Source organism: Notechis scutatus, chromosome 1 (genome assembly GCF_049901735.1).
Source record: "Notechis scutatus isolate UNSWTSFEM ecotype Mainland chromosome 1, rNotScu1.2, whole genome shotgun sequence".
NCBI lineage: Eukaryota > Metazoa > Chordata > Lepidosauria > Squamata > Elapidae > Notechis > Notechis scutatus.
The window spans coordinates 130,360,222-130,370,232 of record NC_142009.1 but is presented as its reverse complement, the minus strand read 5'-3'; the positions used below and the strand labels follow the sequence as shown (position 1 = coordinate 130,370,232).

The 10,011-nt window shown below is 42.4% G+C and overlaps 1 long non-coding RNA gene across 1 annotated transcript; it reads left to right on the top strand.

Annotated features, from left to right (window-relative positions):
• On the top strand, window positions 1–9,475 carry LOC148132991 (uncharacterized). Its single transcript, XR_015747020.1, has 4 exons — window positions 1–320; window positions 4,839–4,892; window positions 8,693–8,823; window positions 9,160–9,475. It is a non-coding gene; the product is annotated as an uncharacterized LOC148132991 (long non-coding RNA).
• Window positions 9,476–10,011: the final 536 nt, after the last annotated feature.

Below are 10,011 nucleotides of genomic sequence, written 5' to 3'. Positions count from 1 at the left end.
TTCCTTTCCTAGCCGTTTGTTTTCGGTCCAACGAAGGAGAGCTTGCTTTCAACTTTGGAGGCAGAGAATTCTTCGATTGATTGCGGCACTTATTTAATTACAAAGCAGCCAAAGCGTTTGTATGAATGAATATTGTATTCACCCTCTCATCCTGCAGTGCTCTTTCCAGGAGCCTTGGCTTCTCGTTCTTCGACTCTGCCCTGAGACGATATCATGATTAAATCCCAGAAGGAATCAGAAGGAATCAGGAGGAAATGGTGAACTTACAGAGAAGCTTCCGAGTGTGGAAAGATGTGTATCTGGAAACAAAAGGACCAACGGTAGGACCAGAGGTGGTATTCAATCGGTTCGCACTGGTTTGGGTGAACCAGTAGCAGTGATTTGACATGGGTTGCTGAACCGGTGGTGACCCCTGGCTGGCCACGCCCCTGACCCGGTCACTAACTTGCCCAGGTGGCTCTCCTAGCTTTCTCTACCATGTGGTGGCCGCGGCGCAGCTCAGGTGGATGTCCCGTGGCTGCTGCACATGTGCACTCTATGTGCAGCTGCAACACATGCAGTGAGCATGTGCAACAGCCCTGGGACATCCGCCTGCCTGCCCGCTTCCCGGAGCATGCTTTCTTACTTCTCCTGGCGGATGCGCCTCTTCCATCCCAGCCCGGCCCGGCTGGCTAGCAGGTGGGAGGCTGGGTGTCCTGGCGCTTCTCATTCCCCCTTGTCACAAGATGCCTGCAGCTGCTGCATGCTTTTTTCAGTGCAGCTGGAGTCCAGCAGCTGCACCGAAAAAAGCATGCCCTGTTCTATGTGCTGGGCCCGGCAAATCCGAGCAGCTGGCGCATAGAACAGGGTGGCACTGGACAGTTGGAGAAGCAGAGCGAAGCGGGAGATCAGTAATTTTTGCCGCAAGAAGCCTGCAACTGCCGTGTGTTCTCCAGCCCCACCGAAAAAAACACAACATGTGCCGGCCCATTGGAGAAGCGGAGCGGCAGCTACAGGGTTCTCACACTGAAAAAGGGATGACTGGAGGTGACTTTTTCAGTCTCCAGCCGCCTCTTTCGCAGCGCAAGGCACCTCCCCCAACCGGCTGGCTGGTCTCCTCCTCCTCATCCACACAGAACAAAAATGGGCGGCTGGAGACCAAAAAAGAGTCGGCTCCAGTCACCACTTTTTTAGCACAAGAAGCCTCCTCCAACCGAGTGGCTGCTCTCCTCCTACTCTGTTTGTTCTGTATGGCCAAAGAGGAGGAGGAGGAGACCAGCTGGCCAGTTGCGGGAGGCTTCATGCGCTGTGAAAGAGACGGCTGGAGACTGAAAAAGTCACCTCCAGCCACCCCTTTTGCAGTGCGAGAACCCTGTAGCTGCCACTCCGCTTCTCCAATGGGCACATCTGATTTTTTCAGTGGGGCTGTGAAAATTACTGATCTCTGGCTTCACTCCGCTTCTCCAATGGTCTGGTGCTGTCCTGTTTTATGCGCCAGCTGCTCGGACTTGCCAGGCCTGACACATAAAACAGGGTGTGCTTTTTTCGTTGCAGTTGCTGGACTCCAGCCGCACCGAAAAAAGCACGCAGCAGCTGCAAGCATCTCATGACAAGAGGGGTAAGAAGCCCCGGGACATGTGGCCACCTGCTGGCTGGCTGGCTGGTTCTGGGCCAGGCTGGAAGAGCCGCATCTGCTGGGAGAAGGAAGAAAGCATGCTCTGGGAGGGAAAGCACCCTCCCTTCACACTCCTTGTGCACACCGGGAGCACCTAACCGGAGCGAGAGAGAACGAAGTTGGCTACTATGGGGTGAGCACCTTGGCTTCCCCTCTTGCTCCTCACAGTTGCCCTGAGCCAGTGCGGTTCTTTACTTGGGCAGCCTGACACCCGCAACAGGCAGCACCGCAACAATGAGGTCCAGTAAGATTTGGTGGTGCAAATTTATCTCTGAAGGGCTTCTGTTGAAAAACAAAACAAAAACCACCCCAAAACAAAACCCACCCACAGACACAGCAAGCAATCGCAATCTTTAGCTGGGCTTTTTTTTTTTTTGTCAGCCCAAGGGCGGGGTGGGGTGGGAAGATATGTAGGAAATCACCCTGTCACTGCAGCATCGGTCATGTGACTGAGTAGGTGTGGCCAACTCGATGTCACTCTCAGCAAGGTGCCGCACCACCTTGCCAAGTTGGCCACGCCCACCCAATCACATGACCACCAAGCCATGCCCACCAAACAAGCCACACTCACAGAACCGGTAGTAAAAAAAATTTGAATCCCACCACTGGGTAGGACCTTCTGCCATCTCCAACAATAAAGCTGAAAGTTAAAAAAAAAAAAAAAAAAAGGTACATGCTGGCTGGGGAATGCTGGGAGTTCAAGTCCACTCATCTTAAAATTGCCAAGGTTGAGAGACACTGATTTAGAGGAATCTGAGAATAAGGTAGTAAAGCAGAAGGCTTAGAATTTTTCTTTTTTGAGGTAAGTTTTCCACTGTTCCTTTAAAAAAAAGAAAAGAAAAGAAATAATGAAAAAAAAAAGTTTTACTCCTGACTTGCCGCTGCTTTCACATATATTAAAAGGCATGCCTTTACTTCTTGTTCTCTATAGATGCTTTTTCCCCCAGTTCAAGCTCCAAGCACCCTTCCCCAACCTATCTTCAAGGTTATTAGGAACATCCTTCTCCCCCGCCCCATCTCCAGCCCAACTGCATGAATATCAGTTTCCCCCTCCTGGATTGCCTTCATGAGCTCCAAACTAGGGGAGGTGAGAACTTCCTCATTTGTTACAAAATGATTGAGCTAAAGACGACTTCCGTGCATTTTTGGTTTCTATTCACATGAGAGTTTCGGGGAGTAAGGAAAGGAATCTGTGCCTGCTAATAGGTGATAGCTGGGAAGCATAAAGTACCTGTCCCTCTGGGCCTGTTCAACAGCCTTTAATAGTGAAAGAAAAAAGAAAGGGAACCAATTTCCCTCAAAATTTCCCCGAAGATAATTCCAGATACTGATTGAACTGCATCCCAAGTTCAGTTTTAGGAAAATTGGAAAGATGACCTTCCTTGAACCCATTTTAAGGAGTTAATAATAAAGTTGCGGTGATGAAGTCATGATTATTTCACCCCCCCACAATTAGAAAAACTTGGACAAGAGGTATCACTTCTGAATGCAGCTAGATCTTCTTTGTGATGAAGACAAGTTGTACCCAGGAGTGGGCTGCCGGGAGTTTGCAGGGGTTCGGGAGAGCCCCCAGCTAAGATTCTGTGCAGTTTGAAGAACCTCCAAATCCCACTCCTGGCTGGCCCTGCCCACCCCACCCTGCTCACCCCAGGAGTCCCCACGCAGCCCGTTTTGGATGCAGGTAAGTGCAGGGTGCGCACGGAGGCTTGGGGAGGGCAAAAAACGGGCTTCCTGGAAGAAATGGGCCTGTTCTGGCTTCCCAAGAGCCTCCAGAGCCCAGGGAGGCCGTTTTTGCCCTCCCCAAGCCTCCGGAGCCCGGGGAGGGCAAAAACGCCCCCCTCCATGATGTAGGAGGCCAACTAGGCCACGCCCACCATGGCCATGCCCACCCAACAACCACTCAGAGGACCCTTTGCTAATATTTTTTAAGCCCACCCCTGGTTGTACCTTCTATTTGGGAGAGAAGTCTGAACAATCAGCAGATCAGCATGACTAACTGGGTCTAATACGAGACCACTACTAAACATATCATCTACATAACTGACTTCTCATCAAGGGCAAAAATGAACTGTTGGAGAACATGTTGAATTTATGCTTACCAACAAAGAAATAAAGGGAGAGTAGTATAGCTCTATTTCAAGCTGTTTAGCTCTCATCAGCTGCACGTTAGATAGATGTATTAACCTCCAAGCCATGGGTTCTCCTCACTTTGTCACCTATACCAGGAGAAAGATTAAGTGTTTCTTCTGGTGGGACCAGTCTATCAGGGCAACCTGGTCTACCCAATTATGGGATGGTGCTTACTGCTTCTGCTTTCACCTTTCAGCCCCAATCCAGGAGCCTTCGCAGTCAGTTGCTTTCACGACAAACTATTTTGGTGTTGAATTTATTATGTTTACCTACAAAGAATGTTGGAGAACATGCTCATCCTGCAGCCAATCATGCAACACTAGAGGCTGATCAATCATATCAAAAGCTGTTTTGGGGACACACGTATTCTTAAAATAAATCTATAGTCCATCAGGATGCATCTTTTCAGTGAAGACAATACCTTCCTTCTGATTTTTATTTGAAAGAATACACCCACTATGTGTGGGCATAGTGTGCTGATTTAGTGTGGTCTAATTGAGCTGCTGCTGGACATATGTGGATTGGCGGGGGCCAGAACCAGGAGCATACAAGGAAAACTGTAAAATAGCTTGATATTACTGAGCTGATAAGGGTATATTTGTTGAGATGCTGGCATAATAGATTAATCTTCTTAAAGTAAAGGGTCACTTGTTTTGGAAGTTTTTTTCCTTGATGCAGTTTGCTACACTGTAGAACAATGGTATGCTATGTTTAATTTACTGAATTCACACCCCTTTTTTCCATAAAAAAAATTCAGGTTGACTAACAACAAATCCATGATAAGGAAAAGCAAGCAACCCAAGTCATCTAAAATGCAAATTAAAAAAAAAAAAAAGACAGCATCAGTCAGTGGCAGCCAAATTGCATTAAGAGAGTTTAAAAAGTGAATATGATATACTTTTGGTCTGTTTAACCAAGAAACATTTTAGCATGCCAGAAAAAAAGCAGTTCAAGATGTGATTAAATAAATTTCCCTTGGTCAAAAATTCCAACCAAGATTTTGAGTCCTCAGCAAACATGTTGAATGTTCATATGTTCATATGCCTTCTTCCAGATTGTTTCTTCACATAATCTTGATGTTAAAGCATTAATATTAACATCTGAAATGGTAAATCTTTCTTGCTACTGATCTCAACAAACTTCAAGTGTTTTGTTTGACTGTAATTGTTTGACTGTAATCAGAAATATATGTACATTGTGCTTGCTTTTGATACAGCAAAATCAAAGTCTATAACTATAAACTCCATTTTATTAAAAAAAATACTATCGATTTTTAGACAAACATTATTCATATTATCTAATATAACTGGTGGCAGAAGTATAACTGCCAATTTTCCTCAGCATCAGAACAGTATTCTTCTATGGCTTCAAATGAAACACAAGTCATTTGAATAATGTCATTTCCCCAAAAAAAATTTAAAGGAAGAATATTACTTCCTTACAATAATCTTGAAAAGTACATCATTATTTATCTCCGTGAAGCTATTATTTCTTGTTTTCCAAAGAATAGATAATGATAATGAATCTAATAATGATCGTCAGCTATATTTGACTCTTACTCTGAATGTTAAATCTGCACAGAAGTGAGAAGAGTATTGTGAGCAGCAAGTTTGTTGAATAAACCTTGACTATTTTATTGTCATGCTTTTAGCCCATGTCCCTCTGCCCCAATGCCCTCTCACACCTTATGGCTACTTGGTAATTTCTTCCCCCGGAGCATTTTATAATCTCATCCATCTTGATCATTCCTGGCCTTACTGGGAAGCGGAAGCTATAAGGTTTAAGGGGTTTTCTTTAAGCTATTTTCTTGGCCAATGTTACTGTATGCTTTTTTGAATAAAGGATAAAACCCTGCAACCCAAGGGATAGAAAATTCGGGTTCTTTTTTATTCGGGATTCGGGACTGAATTGTGTGATGCTCATATGATGTGAAGACCATGAAAGAGGCAGGCTGTGAGATGGTAACAGAGAAAGAGAGATTCTTAATCTTTCTTCTTTATTTTCTCAGCTTCCTGAAATCAATTCTTCCCCCTCAAACAACACCAATTAATTTTGCAATCCAATCAGTAATTCTATCACCTCAAAATAGAGACTCAATTATCTTCCCTCAACACAGACAATTCCCAGCAGACACTCATCATTAATCATGCTCACACTCCCCAGATTCACTCGGAGCAAGAGCTATTTACAAGATTTGGTGGTGTTGGTACCTCGTCCTTCCTTTCTCTGGTCCTAAGAGAAAAGAACAAAGGTGGGAAAACTTCCCCCATTCCCCAATTGTAAACTCAGTCCACTTACCCATGCTTGGCGTATCTTTGAATTTGCGAAAGAACAGATGTTCTTGATGTTCTGATTTACTAGGCTGTCTGTGACCAAGGTCCAGCGCCTCTAGTGGATTGGCCACTACATTGCAGCTGTTTTACCATCCCACATCTGCTTCCCGCTGTTTTTGGCACTCAGTTGGTGTGTCTTTTATATATACAAAGGCACAGTTGTGCATCTTTCGTATTAAAGCTAGGGAAAAAAGGATAACAGTTCCAAGTGTGAAGATTTAATAAGAACTGTAGAGGAACTAGAAGTAGGAAATGTAAGGCAGCGATGGTCTAAGATGGCAAACAGCTAGACTTATCCTCCTCTGAGAACTTCTAAAAAGATCATGCATGTTACACAGGTGTTTGATGTTGTCACTGCTAAACTGATGCAAAAGTCAATCTGTGAACAAATACTGCAAAAAAAACAAAACACCTTTCATAACATGGCTTGTTAAAAAGAGATCCAAAATAATAATAATAATAAAAATGCTTTGATAGATTTGTGCTGTAATCATTCCTGATGTGCTGTGCCTAATTTTGGTCACCAAACTCCCAAAAATATTGTAGAGTTGGCCACAGATGGGTTGGGGGCTGCAGTAGAAGACGATTAGCAGGAAGTTATGACATTTTGAGTTTTTAGTTTAGGGGGCAAAAATGCGTGGAGAGAGGAAGGGTAAAATGAAGAATTCCTTGATTTTAAACTTCAAGGATACAACTGTGTGTTATTGTGGCAACAAACAATGCAGAAGTAATTTCTCATTAGTTTCTTCAGCTGCTTGACTTTCCAGCCTAACATATTTTCTCCCATCCAAAATTAAGGTGTGTGTGTGTTTGTGTGTAATGTACATTGTGAAGAAAAGGAAAGGTTTTTTTTCCTTCATAACACTGGAACTCAAAAGTCATTCAGCCTGACTAACTCGAAATAGGTAAAAGGAAGTGCATATTCCCACAGGAATGACCTATGGATGCCATAAGAACTATCCACAAATGTGAATGCTTTTGAAAAGACATATTCATAAGGGCCTGAGACTATTAATGGCTACTAGTCACAATGACAATACAGGCTGTCCTTGCTAATGGAGCAGCAATTGGAGCTGGAATTTTAGTTGTGAGACGTGACAGTTGCATGTTGAGGAACCCATATGACTGGACCCAATGTTATGACCATTTTTATGGCAGTCATTAAGTGGATCATGCAGTTGTAATATAAATCCATTCTCCCAAATGGAAAAAAAAATGTTGCAAATCACGATCACCTGGCTATTTGACTCTTGGCAACCAGTGTTAAATGTGAGCTGGTTGCCAAGCGTCTGAACTGCAGTCATGTGACCAGAGTGGTAGGACAACATTTTACGATGGCTGGAAGTGCTTTACAGCCCATAAAGCACCCTTTCTGAGGGCACTGAAAATCCAGATGATTGTTGAAAGGCTGGTCATAAGTCGAGGACCCCTTGTATGTTATTTTCAATCAGTTTGCCTTTCCATATCTGGTGCTCCAGAAAGTTACTACTTTCTTGTGAGGGTTAGACCAGCTCTCTTCTAGCTTGGAGCCTGTTAGCTTGAAGCAAATACAAGTAAAGGGAGGGGTGAAAGGTAAAAAAAATGATAGAAAGTCTCTGTCTCTCTCTGTGTGTCTATATCTATATCTATTTCTTTCTATTTCTATTTCTATCTGTCTGTCTGTCTGTCTTCATCATCATCTATATCTATCTATCCATCTTCTTCATCATATCTATCCATTCATCCATCTATCTATCTGTCTGTCTGTCTATCTATCTATCTATCTATCTATCTATCATCTATCTATCTATCTATCTATCTATCATCCATCTATCTATCTATCTATCTATCTATCTATCTATCAACCATCTATCTATCTATCTATCTATCTATCTATCTATCTATCTATCTATCTATCTATCTATCTATCTATCATCACCATGATAATTAAAGGTAGGGAGATATAGGACTGATAAAATGGCCCCCAATTTAGATGATTTTGAAAGGAAACTCCGCTAATTTATGGAAGATTGATTTATTTAGGTTGCTAATTTTGATGACTGTTAATTATTTCTGGAATCAGTAGGCGGCCCCTTTCAATAATGATGACTAGGGCACAACAATGTAAGAAACTCCTGCCTTTCTTTCCACATCTGTGAATTTCTTGAATGAATCTGCTTGTTCTCCAATCTCCATCGGATGTGAAATGCTAGATTAGAAGTACAGCTATGACTGCAGAAATCTTGGTGATTTCTAGATGGCAGCAAAGAGAAGTTGGGATATTTCCAGGCTGCCCATTCATAATCAACGGGTTTTAAGCAGCTCAGATATGATAGCAATATTCAAAAGGCCAGAACCAGGAGGGCTGCTCTGAATGACCACCTTCTGCCCTTACCATTGGTGTCCCATGGGCCATCATTGGATTGGATAAATCTTTGGTTTGATCTTATATGGCTCTTCTGAGATTTCCAATGTTTCTGTGCCAGGGCACCATCAGAGGGATTCTCTCATGTTTAACTTTCCATTCTACTTCGAATCACACACTGCAGTCCTAATTTAAACTGGTTTATTAACCTGTTTTTGCTATGTCTATTAGGTAAAAAGCATTGATCTTGCCATATAAATGTTGTGTTGATATTATATAATTCATGGAGAAGCTTGGGACCCAAACATGTCACAGGCAATCAATGATGGAGCTTCAGATATTTATTACAAAGCAGTTACTAGGTGAGTATTAATTTGATCAGGCTACAGGTGGTGGTATCTTCCTTCTCACATTATTTGCGCGATCAAAATCATGCTCCCCTCCCAAGCTTCTTCTAGACCTACTGACCAATCCTTTGCATTTCTTCCCTCTATGGAGTTAATAATAGCTTTGAAGGTATGATAACTGTGCAGGGAAAAGGATTAAACCCTTCCCAGCATTTAGAGTGTAGTACTCTGGTTGCTATGATTTAAAAAAAAATGTCATGCGTTTTCACATTACTTCTTGGAGTGTGCATTTGTTTCACTATTAATGAGACCCATTTGACTCTGCTTTCATTTCTCCTGCAATTAATACAGAGAGGATGGGAATAATCATGCCCTTTGTAGCCTTTGGCAATGGAGAACTTCGCCTGTTGTGGTTGGCAATAAGAAACAAATCACCGTTAGCAAGAGCGGAAATTCAAAGGCCAGCTGTTCTGGGAAGTCCCCTTCTTATTTCTCCCAGAATGCACTGCTGCAAAACCACACAGGACAGAAAGAAAAAGGATGTGGAAGAACACTACAGCCAACCTCGGTTTTCAAAATGGTGATTTAGAATAGAATATTTTTTATTGGCCAAGTGTGATTGGATGCTCATGGAAATTGTCTCCGGTGCATAAGCTCTCACATACATGAAAAAGAACATGATAAATCATAATCATAAGATACAACCAACAAATTTGTATTCAAAAACCAACCAATTTTCAATTATTCAATAAACAATCGGCTATTGATACTAAAGAATATTTTTGGTTAATGTGTGGTTCATCCTGTTATGCAACTTGATTTATTTAAGGGTCTGATAGTCTTTTTAGGGAAAATAATAATAATAATAATAATAATAATAATAGGCATGACAAAGTAGCAACAATGGTGCATTGGAAGATCTGCAAGAAATATCATTTGCCTATAAGCAAGAACTGGTGGGACCATAAAATAGAAAAAAATCATAGAAAATGAAGAAATTAAATTGCTCTGGGACTTCAAAATCCAGACAGACAGGCACCTGCCACATAACACCCCAGAATTAACAGTTGTCGATAAGAAAGACAAAAAAGTCTGGATAGAGGATGTGGCAGTGCCTGGAGAAAGCAGAATAGAAGAGAAAAACTGAAAAAGGTAACAAAATACAAAGACAAATAGAAATAGAACGACTGTGGCAAAGAGTCA